The sequence below is a fragment of the Macaca fascicularis genome, chromosome 1, assembly GCF_037993035.2.
Source record: "Macaca fascicularis isolate 582-1 chromosome 1, T2T-MFA8v1.1".
NCBI classification, from domain to species: domain Eukaryota; kingdom Metazoa; phylum Chordata; class Mammalia; order Primates; family Cercopithecidae; genus Macaca; species Macaca fascicularis.
This window is the reverse complement of record NC_088375.1, coordinates 2,929,733-2,947,093: the sequence shown is the minus strand read 5'-3', so window position 1 is coordinate 2,947,093 and position 17,361 is coordinate 2,929,733. Positions and strand designations below refer to the sequence as shown.

The 17,361-nt window shown below is 40.3% G+C and overlaps 1 protein-coding gene and 1 non-coding gene across 10 annotated transcripts in view; both read right to left on the bottom strand.

Moving 5' to 3' along the window:
• The window catches only part of SMYD3 (SET and MYND domain containing 3), a 765,785-nt gene that overhangs the window by 447,688 nt on the left and 300,736 nt on the right, over positions 1-17,361 (bottom strand). The window lies entirely within an intron of this gene.
• LOC123570878 (U6 spliceosomal RNA) lies at positions 3,069-3,175 on the bottom strand. Its single transcript, XR_006695097.1, has one exon. It is a non-coding gene; the product is annotated as a U6 spliceosomal RNA (small nuclear RNA).

Below are 17,361 nucleotides of genomic sequence, written 5' to 3'. Positions count from 1 at the left end.
TTTGCTCAAAGTAACACAAATAATTCCCAGAATTCCCAGGATTGTGGGGTTTTTTTTACTGTATTGTTAAGAAATAATTTTCTGTAAAGTAAAATAATGATTCTCAAAATTAATAAACACATATGAAAGATTTAACTCACTAATTAGGGAACCAGTAAGATGCTAAGTCTGATTTTGAAAAGAATTCAAAGAAGAAACAAATAGATAAGCTTCAGAAACGCCAGCAAGATGTAAAATTTGCAAAACTAGTCAATACGCATAGGACCATAATCTATTGCATTCTCCAAACACAACTGGCATTGTACGGACCAGAACCAGGTGCTTTACGGTCTATTTTTTATAGCATGCACAATTCTAGTACAGCTCAGAGACAGTGAGAGGCAGAGCTAATGTGATGGTTGAGCTAGAGAGACAGAGTTTTTGTTTCGTGGTTTTTTTTTTTTAATCATTTCAAAGTCTCTCACAACCTGTCCTCACAGTCTCTTGCCATGTACAAGTACTCTGAAACTAGAGAACAGCATGGTGGGTGAGTTTAAAAAACAGAATTTAAAATTCTTAATTGCTAACTTTCTGAAAGCCTTCAGAAGAAGACCCAAGTTCCTTTCATACCAGCCCCAAAACCAAGAGACAATGAAAACTCGGCCTGTGAGAGTCCAGCACCGTCCGTGTGGACAGCGCCTCTCCTCTCCAAACGACCCCTCTGAATACGTACCATAATCCCACCAGGGCAGGAGGTTCGCAACAGCGGCTCCTCAGCTGAGTGGTGGGAAAGGTCGTATGAAATTCCGGTCTTCTGCTTCCCAGTCTCACCCTCTCTCCACATCACAGGCATGGTTACCTCACAGGAGAACGTTTCTAAAGCCCCTTAGAGTCATTATGCAAGAGGTCTCACGGAACTTCTCATTGTGACTGAAGAAACGTAAAATGAGGAAACACAGGAGAAGAAACGTCTGCTACACAAACATACAAAGTAGGTGTGACGCGCTAAATAGGTGGGTGATCGAGCTCAACTCCGACCCCAGTTCCACAGCTCCGGTCAAAAGATCTGCGTTGAAGAAAGGAGACACAAGGTGGCTCACGCCTGTCATCCCAGCACTTTGGGAGGCCGAGACGGGTGGATCACGAGGTCAGGAGATCGAGACCATCCTGGCTAACACGGTGAAACCCCGTCTCTACCAAAAATACAAAAAATTAGTCGGGCATGGTGGCAGGCACCTGTAGTCCCAGCTACTCGGGAGATTGAAGCAGGAGAATGACATGAACATGGGAGGTGGAGCGTGCAGTGAGCCAAGATCGTGCCACTGCACTCCCGCCTGGGCGACAGAGCAAGACTCCATCTCGAACAAAAAAAAAAAAGGAGAAACAAATGGGAATGAAGAGTGGAAAAGGTATCAAATGAGGACTCAAAAGCACTCTGAGAAAACTGTGAGGTTCTTATGTACTGTGTTCAGGTAAAGAAACACAAGACATAGCCATGAAGAGAACAGAACACAAGGAATAATTTTTAAAACTAATTTGGCACAATTTTTTTCTTTTAAAATGCTCGAGAGGATCATTGCAGAAAACACAATGGTAAAGCAAAGTAGCTGAGGGATTTTTCAGTAGCTCCACTGTGAAAAAACAAGCACATCTTAAAACTACAAGCTTTGAAACTTTTACATTTCTTAATTAAAATATTTCCGGATTCAGTTCATTTCTAAGCAAGACTGAAGCCCTAAAGAGACCAGTAAATTTTTATTCATCTTTTTTGAAACGAATGTGATTGACAAGTCATTGTTTGAATAGGAAACTATGAATTAAACAAACAAGCAAACAACCAGCCCCACAGTAATGGAACCCATTCCTTGGAGATAATGACGACGCGAAGTACAAGAAACCCATTTCGAAGCACTCGTTTCATGTGAGCACTTGTTGATGGAAATATTACTAGCAAGTCCCCCTGAGAACAGCTCTCTTCATTGTGGTCTCAGGAGCCTTGGTGGTTCACATTCCTCACATGCACTGAGGGCGGTCTTGATAAAAAGTATCTAGTAGACCTCTTGGTGTCAAGTTGTAAGGCTTGAACTTGTTTGGGGATTTTTAAGAATGTATAATAAATATTGATTTATTAATTTACAATAAAAAAACGAATGGGTGAAAGGACCGGACACTGAGCCTCTGACCTTCATGTTTTCTCCCTGCATAGGAAGTCAAACTATAATCAGAATATTGTTGTGTCTGGCACCACAGCAAGAGCAACAAGTTGCATAAACCGTGAAGCACAACAGACTATTCATTCATCCAGCACGTCCTGGCCTAGAGCTAGAAATACAGCAGTGAACGTGAGCGATCAGAATCCAGACTGGCCTCTGAAAAGAGGATCTCCTCGCCACAGGATCTGTGCAGTATGGTCCTAGTTCTAGCTTTCTCTGGCCTAAATAATGCCTCATGGAGCCCTGTGAATATTCACTTTACTGACTTTTAAAAAAAAATTCATATAACATAAAATTTTAACCATTCTAAGTGTACACTTCAATGGCATTAAATTCAAAACGTTGTGTAACCACTACCACTATTTCCAAAAGATTTTTGTCATCCCAAACAGAAGCTTTGTAATAAGTTTGCTTTTTAGAAGTGCTACAAGTTACTAACATTTGTGGTTGACATTTTTTTTTTCAAATATCTATGTTAAGCGCTCGACGATAAGCCTGCCCATAATGTGTTTCTTTAAGAGGTCTGTGGCCAGGCGTGGTGGCTCATGCTTGTAATCCCAACACTTTGGGAGGCCAAGGTGGGTGGATGGCTTGAACTCAGGAGTTTGAGACCAGCCTGGGCAACATGCTGAGATCCCATCTCTACTAAAAACACAGAAAAGAGCCAGGCATGGTCGTGCACATTTGTGGTCCCAGCTACTCGGGAGGCTAGTGAGGAGGATCACTGGAGCCTGTGGGGCAAAAGCTGCAGTGAGCCAAGATTGCGCCACTGCACTCCAGCCTGGGTGACAGAGCGCGACCCTGTCTCAAAAAAAAAAAAAAAAAAAAAAAAAAAAAAAAAAAAAAGGTCTGTATGCTTCTTTAGCCATTTATGTTAAAAATATGAAGTGTTTCACAAATTTGCATGTCACCCTTGTACAGGAGCCATACTAATCTTCTCTGTCTCATTCTAATTTTTTAGTATACGTGCTGCTGAAGCACGAACTGGCCATGGGGTTTCGATTTTATAACCCCATGTTTTCCAGAAGGCAAACTTCTAAGTTCTTAAAGAGAAAGGCACCTCACTGCCACGTCCTCCCTCCCACCCCACTATGGTGTGGTTTCCTCTACAATGCACACTATTTCACCCAACTCATACAAATATCTAAAGAGACGCTACCATCAGCTTTTTAGAGATAAGGAAGCTGAGACTCACAGAAATGACATTTCTCAAAGCTACTCGGGGAGCAAGGGAGCAACGCAAGCGTGGGTAACGGCTATTCCACATTGGAGCATGACTGACTGGATGAACGTATGTGTGTTTTTGCTATACAGCTAACATTAACTGGTTCTAAGACTGAATACTGTATTAAATTTGTTATTAAAATACATACTCCTGTAACAAGAAGGGACATGTAAGACAAAACAGGAAAGATGAAAAGCTTTTAAAGACACAGGAGAGGCTAAAGAAGTGATTTTTAATGGATATACTCTGGGAGAAATTCTCAACTATCTCCCTCTAAATGGGTGATATTAGTCACTTAGGTGGCTGCCTTTTTTTCTGAAAGCTGTCAGACATCTCCATGGGCAAAATAAAGAAAGAGACACTCTACAGTTTATTGATGTATGTATCATGGTAGCACTCTGTGGTTTTAAGACAAATTGAAACTCCATCATATGCTGCTTTTAAAGCCCAAATAACTAAAATAAAAACTTCCAAGCACAGCAAAGGCAAAATACTGTCAGTTGTATGTGCTTAGGAGACACATGCGTCTCTAAAAGCAGCATGTAAATTTCTCTTTTCAAGCACATGTTTAAGGGAACTGGCACAGTAACAAACAAGGGGAAATACGGAGCCCAGTTTTAAAGTCAGGATTCTGTTTTTGTGGAGTCTAATTTATTTCAAGAAATCCAAATTATTAAATTCACCTCCTACCTGAGGAAGGATCTCGAAGGAAAGGTAATACAGGCTAGTCATCCCTAAATGCCAAAGTCCAAAAGACTAGTATTTAAGACCCAAGTCTATCACTTACTAAGTGTCAGACCTTGGCCATGTGACATAATCGCTCTCAATCTGTTTCCTCAAAATAACACCGCTTAACAAAGGATTAAGTAAAATAGTGCATATAAAGCACCACACACAGACCGTAGCGTATACTGAGAGTTTTATTTCAGCATTAGAAAGCATAGGAGGCCAGGTGCAGTGGCTCACACCTGTAATCCCAACATTCTGGGAGCCCAAGGAGGGCGGACCACAAGGTGAGGAGTTCAAGACCAATCTGGCCAATATGGTGAAACCCCATCTCTATTAAGAATACAAAAATTAGCCAGGCATGGTGGCAGGCACCTGTAGTCCCAGCTACTCGGGAGGCTGAGGCAGGAGAATCACTTGAACCCGGTAGGCGGAGGTTGCAGTGGGCTGAGATAATACCACTGTACTCCAGCCTGGTGACAGAGTGAGACTCTGTCTCAAAAAAAAAAAAAAAAAGAAAGAAAGGAAGCATAGGAAGTGGGGGAGTCGCTGAAGCACACTGATTTAAATTACTACTCAATTAGACTAAATTTTTTAAAAATCATGATTTTATTTGTCCCCCTCCCCAGCTCACACACAAAAAGCCAACACTACTAAATAAGAGAAGATAGTCGAGGTCAAGACTTTTAACTTGTTCTCCAGCTATTATTTTTCCCTCCCTATTTCTATTTTGGATTAAGGTATTTTAGGAGCCCCAAAATCAAAGTAGAACAGAAGAAAGAAAGCAAGAGAAAATAAGAAGCAGGAACTAGAAAAGCCAGTATCAGAAAAGCATACAGCATTTCCTCACTATACTAGCAAAGCTTACCACGCAATATTCAACAGGAAAATCCTGATGGCTGGCTGACACTGGGTTCAAGACACTAGTCCACACGCTCCACATACTGAATACCCGAAGGTAATTCAGAGAGAAACTGAGGGGGGAGACGGAGAAAACGAACCTCGCGGTTCATTCTGTGTGTCACTGTCTTACACGCAGGAGTTTCAATGCTTTGGTACCAACTAAAAACCAACTATCAGTTCTCCATGGAAGCAGCAAAATATAAAAACATCCTTGAAATCAGTACAGGGCCCTTCTGCTAGGGTCTGGTGATGTGGTTTTGAGATTATTTGTCTTGGATCATTCCTCATTTGTTGGACCCACAAATAATGGTCCTGCCTAGAACCATCACCACAAGCTAGAGTGAAAAATGCCAGAAGACTAGGCTAGTGGGTAAAAAACTCAACATTTTTCCTCATGATTAACCTTGGGTGGCCTTAACAAGTTATGTAAGGGTTTGTTTCTACAGAAAGACACTGCATTTTTAGAACATCTCTAGGCACAAAAATTAGTCACATAACTGAAAGACAAGAAAATTTTAAGCATATATTATAAATAAATGCAAATATTAGGGGTGTGTATCCAAACATATGAATAGCTCTGAAAAGAATAAGACAAAAAGATCAAACATACTTGAAATCAGAGAGATGTCGTTTGGGAACTGAACTCTCGCCATGAACAGGAGAAAACCAGAAAGGTCTTCATGAGTTCTGCTATCTGTTCAACCATTCATTCATGATGTGCTGCTGGAAAAAATCACGAATGTCTTCAAGCCTCATTTTCCTTATCTGTATCTGCCCAAGATCTCACTGGGTTCTTGTAAGAATCAAATATGACAACACAGTCATTCCTGAAGTGCGACCGCAGACCAGCAGCATCAGAAAGCCGGGAACTTGTTCAAATGCAGTTGAGTCCCACCCAGCCTTAATAAATGAGTTATTCTGATGCACCCTGAAGTTTGAGAACCACCGCACAAAACAGATACAATCTGAAACATCTTACAACACTGGAGTGTTGTTACTATGGAAAAAATTTAAAATAATACATTGAAGATTTTAAGAACTTTCACTTACAATTGGATACAGAAGAGGCTATGTGTGGCTTTTGTTGTTGTTTTTGTTGTTGTTGAAACAAGGTGTCACTCTGTCACCCAGGCTGGAGTGCAGTGGTATTATTATAGCTCACTGTAGCCTTGAATTCCTGAGCTCAAACAATCCTCCTTCCTCAGCCTCTCAAGCAGGTGGAACCACAGGCATGTGCTATCATGCTCAGTTAATTTTTATTTTATTTATTTACTTTATTAATTTATAAGAAAAGAGGTGTAATTGAAGAAATTGGCAAAAAGAAAGGGGCTACAGAACTCATGCAACTTCAGAACCCAGCAGGGCAGCCATTAAATCTTACAGCTCCAAAATAACCTGGTTCATTTTTTATCCTTCTTTTGTAATGATGAAGTCTTGCTATGTTGCCCAGGCTGGTGTTGAACTCCTGGGCCGAAGCGATCTTCCTACCTCGGCCTCCCAAAGTGCTGGAATTACAGGCATGAGCCTAACCTATGTGTGGCTTTTTTTAAAGCTAAGATTTGCAGTTAATGTAAATGCTACAATAAAATAAAATCCAAAATTATGGTATCTATCAATGTTAAAATGCACTATTATTTCCTTGTAACTTTAAAAGGATTGAGGGAAAATAAATAAAACTAGTAATGATGGTAATGATTACATATTCTTTAAAAGAGTAAATATGAGACTAAATGTATTTCAATCCAATTATTAATAAACAAAGAGTAAACTTGAGATTAGCTCTCTCCAGGGAAAAAGGAGAGCAATAAGTCCTCCTGGGATCTTCCCATTTTCTTGGCAAGAGTAATGCATTCATTGCTTTTAAGAAGGTAAAAGGTAAAGTCAAAAAATAATAATAAATGTAGTTACAAAAGATGCATTTCAATTGATAAACAAGGCTTTTAATGTAATGATTATAGGAAATCTTGGAGGAGTTCTAATAAGTAGAGCCAAATTAAGAACAAAATATGCTAAGAAAACAGAGAAGTCATATTAAGATTGTTTTTCATTCTATATTCTAGTTAAACCCAATAAAACAGGTTAAGACAAACAAAAGTATTCCTCATGAGAAATATCCTTAGGTCCCATTTATCGTCGTATCTCGTTTATTACATCCAGTTAAGAAAATACAGTACTACAGCCTCTGACACATTAGAGACAACCTGAGAGCCACACTGGTAGAAATATACATATCTGAAAACATTCTGGGGTGAAAGTAAGGAAGAAGACATTTGAAGAATAAATTAACATTTAAAACACAGTAATAGAAATAGAAATAGTTCAATGAAAAGACTTGTCCATAAAAAGCAAAATTACCAACTCTCTGGAGATTTAAATTAGATTGTACTGATGAATATATTCTTCAGAACATGTTTATTTGTATGATTTTTTTATGTACCCTTCAATAAAACTCTGGACTACGCAGGATACTAGACTAAGTACCTGTGGCAAAAGAGGCAGCCCCAGCCGTGGCCTTGTGGTTTGGCCTGATGTACAGAGACAGCAAGGCCCCTCACTCAGCCACCACTATCACACTGGCACCCCACGTTTCTCTCCAGGCTTCTTCCCCACAGTACAAATCCGATCCAAATTAGCTGCTAGTCATAATCAGCAGAAGGGACGGAGAGGCCTTAGGGTTACATTAGACACAGCCCTAGTGGTCTTCTCTTACTTCCTCAGAGACGGCCTCCACCAGCAGCACGTTTCCTGCAAATCTACAATCAGGTCTTCCGAGCTGCAATCGGCTACTACGGTACTCGCAGCTCTCCAGGTACTCACGCTTCTTTTCCTCCCTCTTTAATTCTAGGCCTTCTTTCTTCCCTGACTTTGTGTCCCCTTTCAAACTTTCCCTTTTATTCAAACATACACCGAAATGGCAAAAGCATCAAAACATCCTAAATCATGCTCACTTAAGCCACCGCTGGGGAACAAAATGGACACAAACTCATCATTATGTTCTCTCTCACGTGGGGGTGGCACACAATTAAGAGCGGTAAGAGCGGTGTGCTGTTTTTACGTACCTCTCTATAACTGCAGCTCTAAAGGTTCCTCAATCCATTATGAAACGTAAGAGGTACATGAGCAATGGCACTGTATTGGGAAAGTTAAAACAAAAGATTTATTAACCTCTGGGTGGTTGTTTTAAAAACGTATCATGTGGGTCTACACAATTCCTCAAGGGAAAAGTAAACATTTTTTTTGAACATTTTATATGTTACAGTTTTTGTGGGTTTTTGTTTGTTTGTTTTTTGAGATGGAGTCTCGCCCAGTCACCCAGGCTGGAATGCAGTGGTGTGATCTCGCCTCATCACAACCTCCACCTCCCGGGTTCAAGTGATTCTCCTGCCTCAGCCTCCCAAGTAGCTGGGACTACGGGCACACGCCATCATGCCTGGCTAATTTTTGTATTTTTAGTAGAGACGGGGGTTTCATTATGTTGGCCAGGCTGGTCTCGAACTCCTGACCTCGTGATCCTCCCACTTCGGCCTCCCCAAGTGCTGGGATTACAGGCGTGAGCCACCGCGCCCAGCCGCATGCCACAGTTTTTCACACACGTTATCTCACAAGTAGACATGCCAAACATAGCCATGCACAGCTGTGCTATCCAAAAGGTCATCACTAACCACATGTAGCTATTTAAATTTAAAACATAATTAAAATTAAATTTGAAATCCAATTCCTCAGTCACATTCAACGCATTTCAAGTCTCTGATACATGAAAACGGCTACTGACTGCCATAATGCATAACAAAGAGAGAAAACATTTACACTATCACAGAAATTCTATGGCACAACGATCTACGTCTTTCTCCTGCAGGAAGAGTTTCCACAGAAGTATCTGAAGAATTACACTGGGTCCCTCGGGTACAATGAAGATTAATTCTCTCACACTAACACCATAACTACAATCTCTCACACTAACACCGTAACTACAATCCGTATACTGTGCTCTCTTGTACCTGCAGGCAGCTTTTCACCACTGCCAGTTGCTACGCTACACTTGGCCTACTGAGAGCTCCAGTCTTTCACCAACTCTCACTACATCCTAACCTCTCTTGAATGTCTGGCAAAGGTTTGGATCAAAAAAGACATCACATTTTTGCACATGTGACATAATACTTATAGTTTCCTGGAAATTTATTGGCCCATATGAAGTGTGATCACTGGGACAGTGACAAAACTAAGTTTATGCTACTGAGGTTTTGCTTGCCTGGGAAATATAAAAAACTTTTGTGACTGTGAAGTCACTAAATAACCTAACAGTTTTAATAATGAGGGCAAAAAATATTTTAATGGGTATAATGTCATGATGAAACCACAGAAAAAGCTATACCTGAAATACAGTTCAATTTTGGTTAGATTTCCTTTACAGTCTCATAGGATTCATGTGGCACGGGGCCTCTGTGACAATAGGTAAATTTTCATAAATGCTTACGCACATCTGGACTCTATTCCAGTGACCTACAAGGTAATACATCATTCTGTCAGTTTCAGAGGTATGTTCACATCCTCTTCTCCCAAACCAGAAATCACCCAGGAATTCCTAGACCATATGACATGTTGCTGGAGGAAAATATATATACAGACACACAAATGCACACACACACACATACACACACACACACACACACATGCACTGAAATAATATTATAACCATTCACCTTTCTTCTAAATTTTATCTTCTGTGGTAAGTTTCCCTGTGTTGACAACGAATGCCTCTCACTAGACCATGCAGGTCACTGTAACACAACATCACATACCTGGATTATTATGATGGGTGAAGCTACATATACCTCAACAGGAGGTTAGGAAGCCCTATGAAAACTCAGATTTTTGCTTCATTTTTAACCAAAAGCGTTCAGAGCCTCTGTCAATACCAGCTGTTACAGTGGTCGGCTGCCTGCGATAACAGGCTGCCTCTCACCTGAAAGGATGAAGGGGTGTTTCTCAGAGTTATATCTTACCATACAGAGGAGGATACTGTCTTTCAAGCTAGTGAAAATCAATTTTACTGTCATTTCTTTATTTAAAAACACCTCCCTTTGCAGAAATATCACTGAGATGTCATGTTTAAATTTTTTTCTACTTCATATTATTTATAAGCCAATATTTTAAAGATTTGTGGCAGTTCTTTAGGCCGGGGCAGGGGTGACATCTGCTCAGAATACATCTGATATGTCTCCTGGTTGTCTCTAAATATCCTGTTTTGACTGATCAATGCTCGTACAGTGCTTGTTATTAACTACTCCTGGGTACAGACACTGCTGCTTCTCTTTTTCCTTTGTGTAATTAAGATAGTAAGTGTCCAGCAAGAAGCAAGATTCCTAGGGGTAAATTCAATTACTGTCCCATTTGTATTTCTAATTCTAATCCAAATTAAATAAATGAAATATCCACTGTAAAAGAGAAGCACAAAAGGCAAAATCTTCACAATCATCACCCAGGGAATCACTGCTTTGTATAAAATCATTAAAAATTATTTTGAAAAAATAATAAAAGCAAGTTGACTGAGACAATTATACAATTCTAAGAAATGTTTTTAGAAATGTTCTTCTAAGTATTGTTCTTTTTAAATTTTATTTTTGGCAATTCTCGACTGTAACTACAATACAACATTCTTTCCCCAAAGAAAAACAAATTTAAAACAATTTATTTAATACCTTCGGTCACCAACATTTAACAGAAATAGTTGCTTAGTAGCAGCTCAAGCAGCTTAAAAAATTTAAAAGTTAAAACTTTTACATAGGGCCTAGAAGCAAAGAAAACTCATTAGCAATAAGCATAAGTAGTGCCTAAATCTTGTTTTCTAAAACTATTCTCCAGTAAAAGAAAACAGGGCACATTGAAGAAATGGCTCCTTCTAGGATATGAGCAGGAAACATAAAAAATAAGCCTGAAGCATCTTGTGGTGCCAGAAAGTGAGAAGGTGCTAAAGGAAAAAAAAAAAAAAAAACTCCACAATGATAAGGATATGTCAAATGCACACAGAAATCAACTGAGAAAGTTCCCTGCAGCCAAAAGTTAGAATATTTTGGGCAAGAACATAAAGTAGTGTTGGCTTATAACTAGAGGTATAAAATAAATTTTGTATGAATACATACTGATATAAATAAAACACAAACCTCCTGCTCAGAGGAATTCCAAATAATTTCTATATTAAATACTCCTCCCTCAAGGAGGTGGAACGTGGCTCCCCACTCCTTAAGTGCGGGCGGAGCACGGTGACTTCCCTGTGAAGAGGACAGTGTGGAGGGAAAAAGAGCAGCTCTGCAGTGGCGAAGCCTGACAAACGCGAGCTCAGCCAGGTGATCGAGGCCAAAATCAACAAGTCAGGTTGACAGAGCATATTCCAGGTAGGATGTAAGGGAAATGACACTTTATCTCTGAGGTCTTCCTCCCCAAAATCCAGAACTCCACTCTAACCATGAAAAACATTTCAGAGATTACCTGCTTTCCACGTGAGGTACGTTCTACAAAATACCCGACCAATATTCCTCAAAACGGTCAAGGATCATCAAAAACAAAGAACAAAACAAAAAACAAAAACAAAACAAAAAACAAAAACAAATGAAAAATTGTAACAGCCAAGAGAAGTCTAAAGCAACATGAGGAACAAAAATCATGTGGTATCCTGTGTGGCATACGGATACAGACGCTGGGTAAAAACCAAGGGAATCTGAATAAAGTATGGACTTTGGTTAGTAACAGTATATCAGTATTGGTTCATTAATTGTAAAAATGCACTATACTAATATAAGGTGTCAATAGGGAAAACTGGGTACAGGATATATAGGGGAACACTTTGTACTATTTGAAATTTTGCTGTAAATCTATACTTTCTAAAATTTAAAGCCTATTTAAAAATTTAAACAATCTTTCCAACGCTAAATCATACTGCATACACTTAAAAATATTTGTTTGCCATTGTAATTGTGGCTAAGAGTGTGGGCTAGGATGGAACTGCTTGGATCTGAATCCAGTTCTCCTTTCTAAGTTGATTTTTACTATTAAGAGTTATGTGCTTGACCTGTACATAGTATATAGCTAACACGGGCCCATTCTGACATCAGTTACGTTCAGCAGTCTTTGCTTTCCCAGGAAGAGAAAACAAGACAAATAAGGCCCAATCAGCCGAAAGCTTCTTATCACAGGGTAGCCATATTCAGTAAAGAACCAGGTAACATCTGCTGAGTATCACAGGCACTAAACTTGGGGCAAACTGGACCCCCATTCACAGTCAAGGCAGGTTCTCTTTCCCAAGAACAGATGTAACCAGCAATGTGATTAATGCCTCCGGGCAAAGTGCAGGACTGATTTTAAGAGCTGTCAGCAATTTCACGATATGAACTCTGTTTATTTCTAATATTCAAATGAGCTCAACTAATGAAATACTATTTTATGTTTACAAGCAAAAAGAGCAGTAAAATGAATTTGATGAAAATATCTGAAGACACATTCAATAAGAATGACCAGGGTATATAGTATGTTATTCATCTTTTTGGAAGTTTACATGTTAAAAGATTTACAACTTCTTTCCTACCATTGAATGCTTCTTAAATGAATATTCATACAGCAATTGCAGTGGCTTTTTTACTGTCTAAGATAGTCATTAAAGGCTTGTCATCCTGCCCCAAAAATGCCTCTGGTGCTTCTAAATTATTAGATCTTAGTCTACTGCTTTGAATGTTGTAATTGCAACATAAAAATGAGAAATAAATTACCAGTATGAACAATCAAAGGTCACGGTTTTCAGCAAAAGCTTAGAATGTTATAGTGGCACCTACTTTTTCATACAAACTGTTGAGAGTATTTTTCTTGACCAGACTGAGTCAATAAAAAGATGCGATTAATGAAACAAATGAAAAGTCTGAGAGCAACCAGCTATTCTTTAAACAGACTGTAAGTAACTAACGGGCATTAAAGGGCTTTTTAATTTAAATTTGTGCTCATTATTCGACATTTATTTTAGATTCAGGGGGCACATATACAGGCTCAAACACGGGTATATAGTGTAACGCTGAGGTTTGGGGTAGACGTGACCCCATCATCCAGGGGGTGAGCCTAGCACCCAACAGGTAGTTTTTCAGCCCTTGCCCCCGTCCCCCCTTCCCCCTCTAGCAGTCCCAGTACCTACTGTTCCCATCTTTACATCCATAATTAACACTTTTAGAGTTAGATTAACTGTCACTATACCTAATACCAAATTTACTGTGGGATTGTGTCTCAGGCTATGCTCCACGTCTGCTACTACGCTCCCATCACATGCACTCTGAAGTCACTGAGCTGAGCACACCCCGAGATCAGGGAACCTGATATTTCTCTTCCACGAATGCACTCCAGCACCTCGCACTGGATACACAAAGAATAAAGGAATCACTAAATAGTTCCTGTCTTAAACAAAAGAATGAATCTGCTTGTGGAATTATTTCCAATTCAGTGTACCAAACAGGGAACTTTGGTATACAGCCAACCAGGTATTTTAAGTTTTGTTTTGTTTTGAAAACAGTATTTACTGCGAGGGGTTAGAGCAATTACAGGCCTCTAAACAGAGATTACTGGATACTCCCTCCCTTCAGGACAATGTTTGACACATTTGCAGTATCTTGTCAGATACAAAATTAAGAAGTGCACACCCGACTTGCTGGCTTCAGCAGGGGTGGATGCTCAGCAGGAGATCTTGACTGACAATGACACCAAGTCTTTATCCAAAGGTGGATGTTACACACAGCAAGCACAGAGATGCTGTTCCCAAAGGAGAACCGCATAGACACTGACAAGAATGTACACGAACGCCCGCTGTGATAGAGAAGATAGAGGAGAACAGCGTAGACGCTGAGTCAGAATGTACACAGACCAATGTGATAGAGAAGATAGAGGAGAACAGCGTAGACACTGAGCAGGAATGTACACAGACGCCCGCTGTGATAGAGAAGATAGAGGAGAACAGTGTAGACACTGAGCAGGAATGTGCACAGACCAATGTGATAGAGAAGATAGAGGAGAACAGCGTAGACGCTGAGTCAGAATGTACACAGACGCCCGCTGTGATAGAGAAGATATAGGAGAACAGCGTAGACACTGAGCAGGAATGTACACAGACCAATGTGATAGAGAAGATAGAGGAGAACAGCGTAGACGTTGAGCAGGAATGTACACAGACCATTGTGATAGAGAAGACAGAGGAGAACAGCGTAGACACTGAGCAGGAATGTACACAGACGCCCGCTGTGATAGAGAAGATAGAGGAGAACAGTGTAGACACTGAGCAGGAATGTGCACAGACCAATGTGATAGAGAAGATAGAGGAGAACAGCGTAGACGCTGAGTCAGAATGTACACAGACGCCCGCTGTGATAGAGAAGATAGAGGAGAACAGCGTAGACACTGAGCAGGAATGTACACAGACCAATGTGATAGAGAAGATAGAGGAGAACAGCGTAGACGTTGAGCAGGAATGTACACAGACCATTGTGATAGAGAAGATAGAGGAGAACAGCGTAGACACTGAGTCAGAATGTACACAGACCGCTGTGATAGAGAAGATAGAACAGCGTAGACGTTGAGCAGGAATGTACACAGACCATTGTGATAGAGAAGATAGAGGAGAACAGCGTAGACGCTGAGCAGGAATGTACACAGACGCCCGCTGTGATAGAGAAGATAGAGGAGAACAGCGTAGACGCTGAGCAGGAATGTACACAGACGCCCGCTGTGATAGAGAAGATGCACGGGATGGGAATAACCAATGACTCCCCAGGAACTGCAGTAGGCATTCTGCTTTTCATATATATGATTTGATTCTCCAAACAACCCTATGAGGTGGGTATTATCAACCCCATCTTACTAGAGCTGAAAATGAAGTTCACCAAATTTAAGTTACTTAGCTGAAGTCATGAAATCAAACCTAGGTCTCTCTATTCTCTTCTACCTCCCAACCGAAAAAAAAGTTCCAAGTTTCGTATCAAAGCATCACGTGAAACGTTAAATCCATGAAGTCTCAGAAATGCAAGCATCTTTGAAAACAATGTTTCTTGACAACAAGGACTTCTTGCCCTCATATTATCAAGGTTTTCTCACCACATATATAGCAAATCTTTTTCATTCAATCAAAACGTGTTGTTTGCTTTTATATAAACCTCAGTCTCCATGGCTATGGACAGAAAATGGTGATACCAACGTGACAAGTACAATTCTTACAGACAAATTAATAAATCTGTTCATCTCTACAAGCTCAAGAATCCCCTCTAAGTAAGTCTATCTGTCCTTATATATGGCAGTGGTAACAAGAGATACCAGGTGAGAATACGGACACGTACACAAAAATCGCTAATCTCTAACGGCAGTCAACCTTATTAATAGGGGGTTAAAGTAGGAGCATTTTTTTATACCAGTGCAAGCCCAGCTCTTTTCTACCATGCAGAAAATGTGTGTTCATCTCTCTAGATCAGCTTACGCACACAAATGCTATTTTGTTTATTATTTGGGTCACTATATCTATAACCTAAGCAGATGGTATATGCATTTTATATGAATTATTTAATTAGGCCATCAAAAATGTGGCAGTACCAGCTGTTACTGCCTGCTGACCTTGGTAAAGGAGGAAAAAGAGGATGACAGTGTTCAGATGAAACCCAGAAATGAAATGTTTATGAAAATCTCAGTTGCTCTAACTTACCACACTTCAAACCAAGAAATGTCAGTTGAAGTCTAGTAATCCAGCTCACATCAATCACATACAGGTCCACTGGCTTTATTAAAAACTATTTTTAGGCCGGGCGCAGGGGCTCACGTCGGTAATCCCAGCACTTTGGGAGGTCGAGGTAAGTGGATCACTTGAAGTCAAGAGTTTCAGACCAGCCTGGGCAATTTGGAGAAACCCCGTCTCTATTAAAAATATAAAAATTAGCTGGGTGTGGTGACTTGTGCCTGTAATCCCAGCTACTCAGGAGACTGAGGCAGGAGAATCACTTGAACCCAGGAGGTGGAGGTTGCAGTGAGCTGAGATCGCGCCACTGCACTCCATCCTGAGTGACAGAGTGAGACTCTGTCTCAATTAAAAAACAAAACAAAACTATTTTTAAATGATTTATACTGATATATACATAGAAAAACTGGAAATATGTACTGCAAAATAGTAATTGTTATCTCTAGATGGTAAGCTAGTGGGTGATTTTTATTTAATACTTTTACTTAAAGATATTTTCTATAATGTACTTTTATGATTGGAAATATTTTTAATTTTTAAAAAAGTGACATATACATATCAGTCCTTTCATTTAGTACTGTAGTTCCTGAAACACTGTCTTAAAAATCCATTTTCCTCATAAACTTGATTCCTTCTCATTTATATATGACCATTTTTTCATTTTTCATATCTCACCTCCCTATCATTGGCCTATGAAGCTTTCTAATCTTTTAGTGCCTAGTTCTTTTTCCAACCCAGTCAGAGCACTCCTGCTACTGCAAACTCCAGGCTGGGCCTCGACCCTGCCTGCAAGAGTTCAGCTGGAACCGAGTCACCTCCTTCCCCCTTTCCTCAGAGGCTTTTCCAGAGATTTCTCCCTTTCCTCAGTTCCCCTAACCCACCACCATCTCCCTCAAATCATCAAAATGTGATGTATTAAATCCACGCACAGTCTCAGAAATGCAATTCTTCCTTGAAAACAACAGTTCTTGACAACAAGGACTTCCTGGTATCACGCTAGCTAACAAAATATACTCCAAATCCTTTTCCATTCAATACATGCATGATACTTGCTTATGTATAAACCTAAAGCCTCCATGGCTAGTGAGACAATATGGTGATTACACAGTAACAAACCCAACCCAATCACTCCTCAACCTCCTCATACAGAAAACACATGGCTAGTGAGAGAATATGGTGACACCACAGTAGCAAATGCAACCCAATCACTCCTCAACCGCTTCACACAGAAAATAAAGGCTGGAGGCCGGGTGCAGTGGCTCACGCTTGTAATCCCACCACTTTGGGAGGCCAAAGCAAGCGGACTACCTGAGGTCAAGAGTTCGAGACCAGCCTGGCCAAGATGGCGAAACCCACCTCTACTAAAAATACAAAAATTAGCCAGGTGTGGTGGTGGCGCATGCCTATAATCCCAGCTACTCGGGAGGCTGAGACAGGAGAATCACTTGAACCTGGGAGGCAGAGGTTGCACTGAGCTGAGATTGCTGAGATCGCACCACTGCACTCCAGCCTGGGCGACGGAGCAAGACTCTGTCTCAAAAAAAAAAAGAAAAGAAAAAGAAAATAAAGGC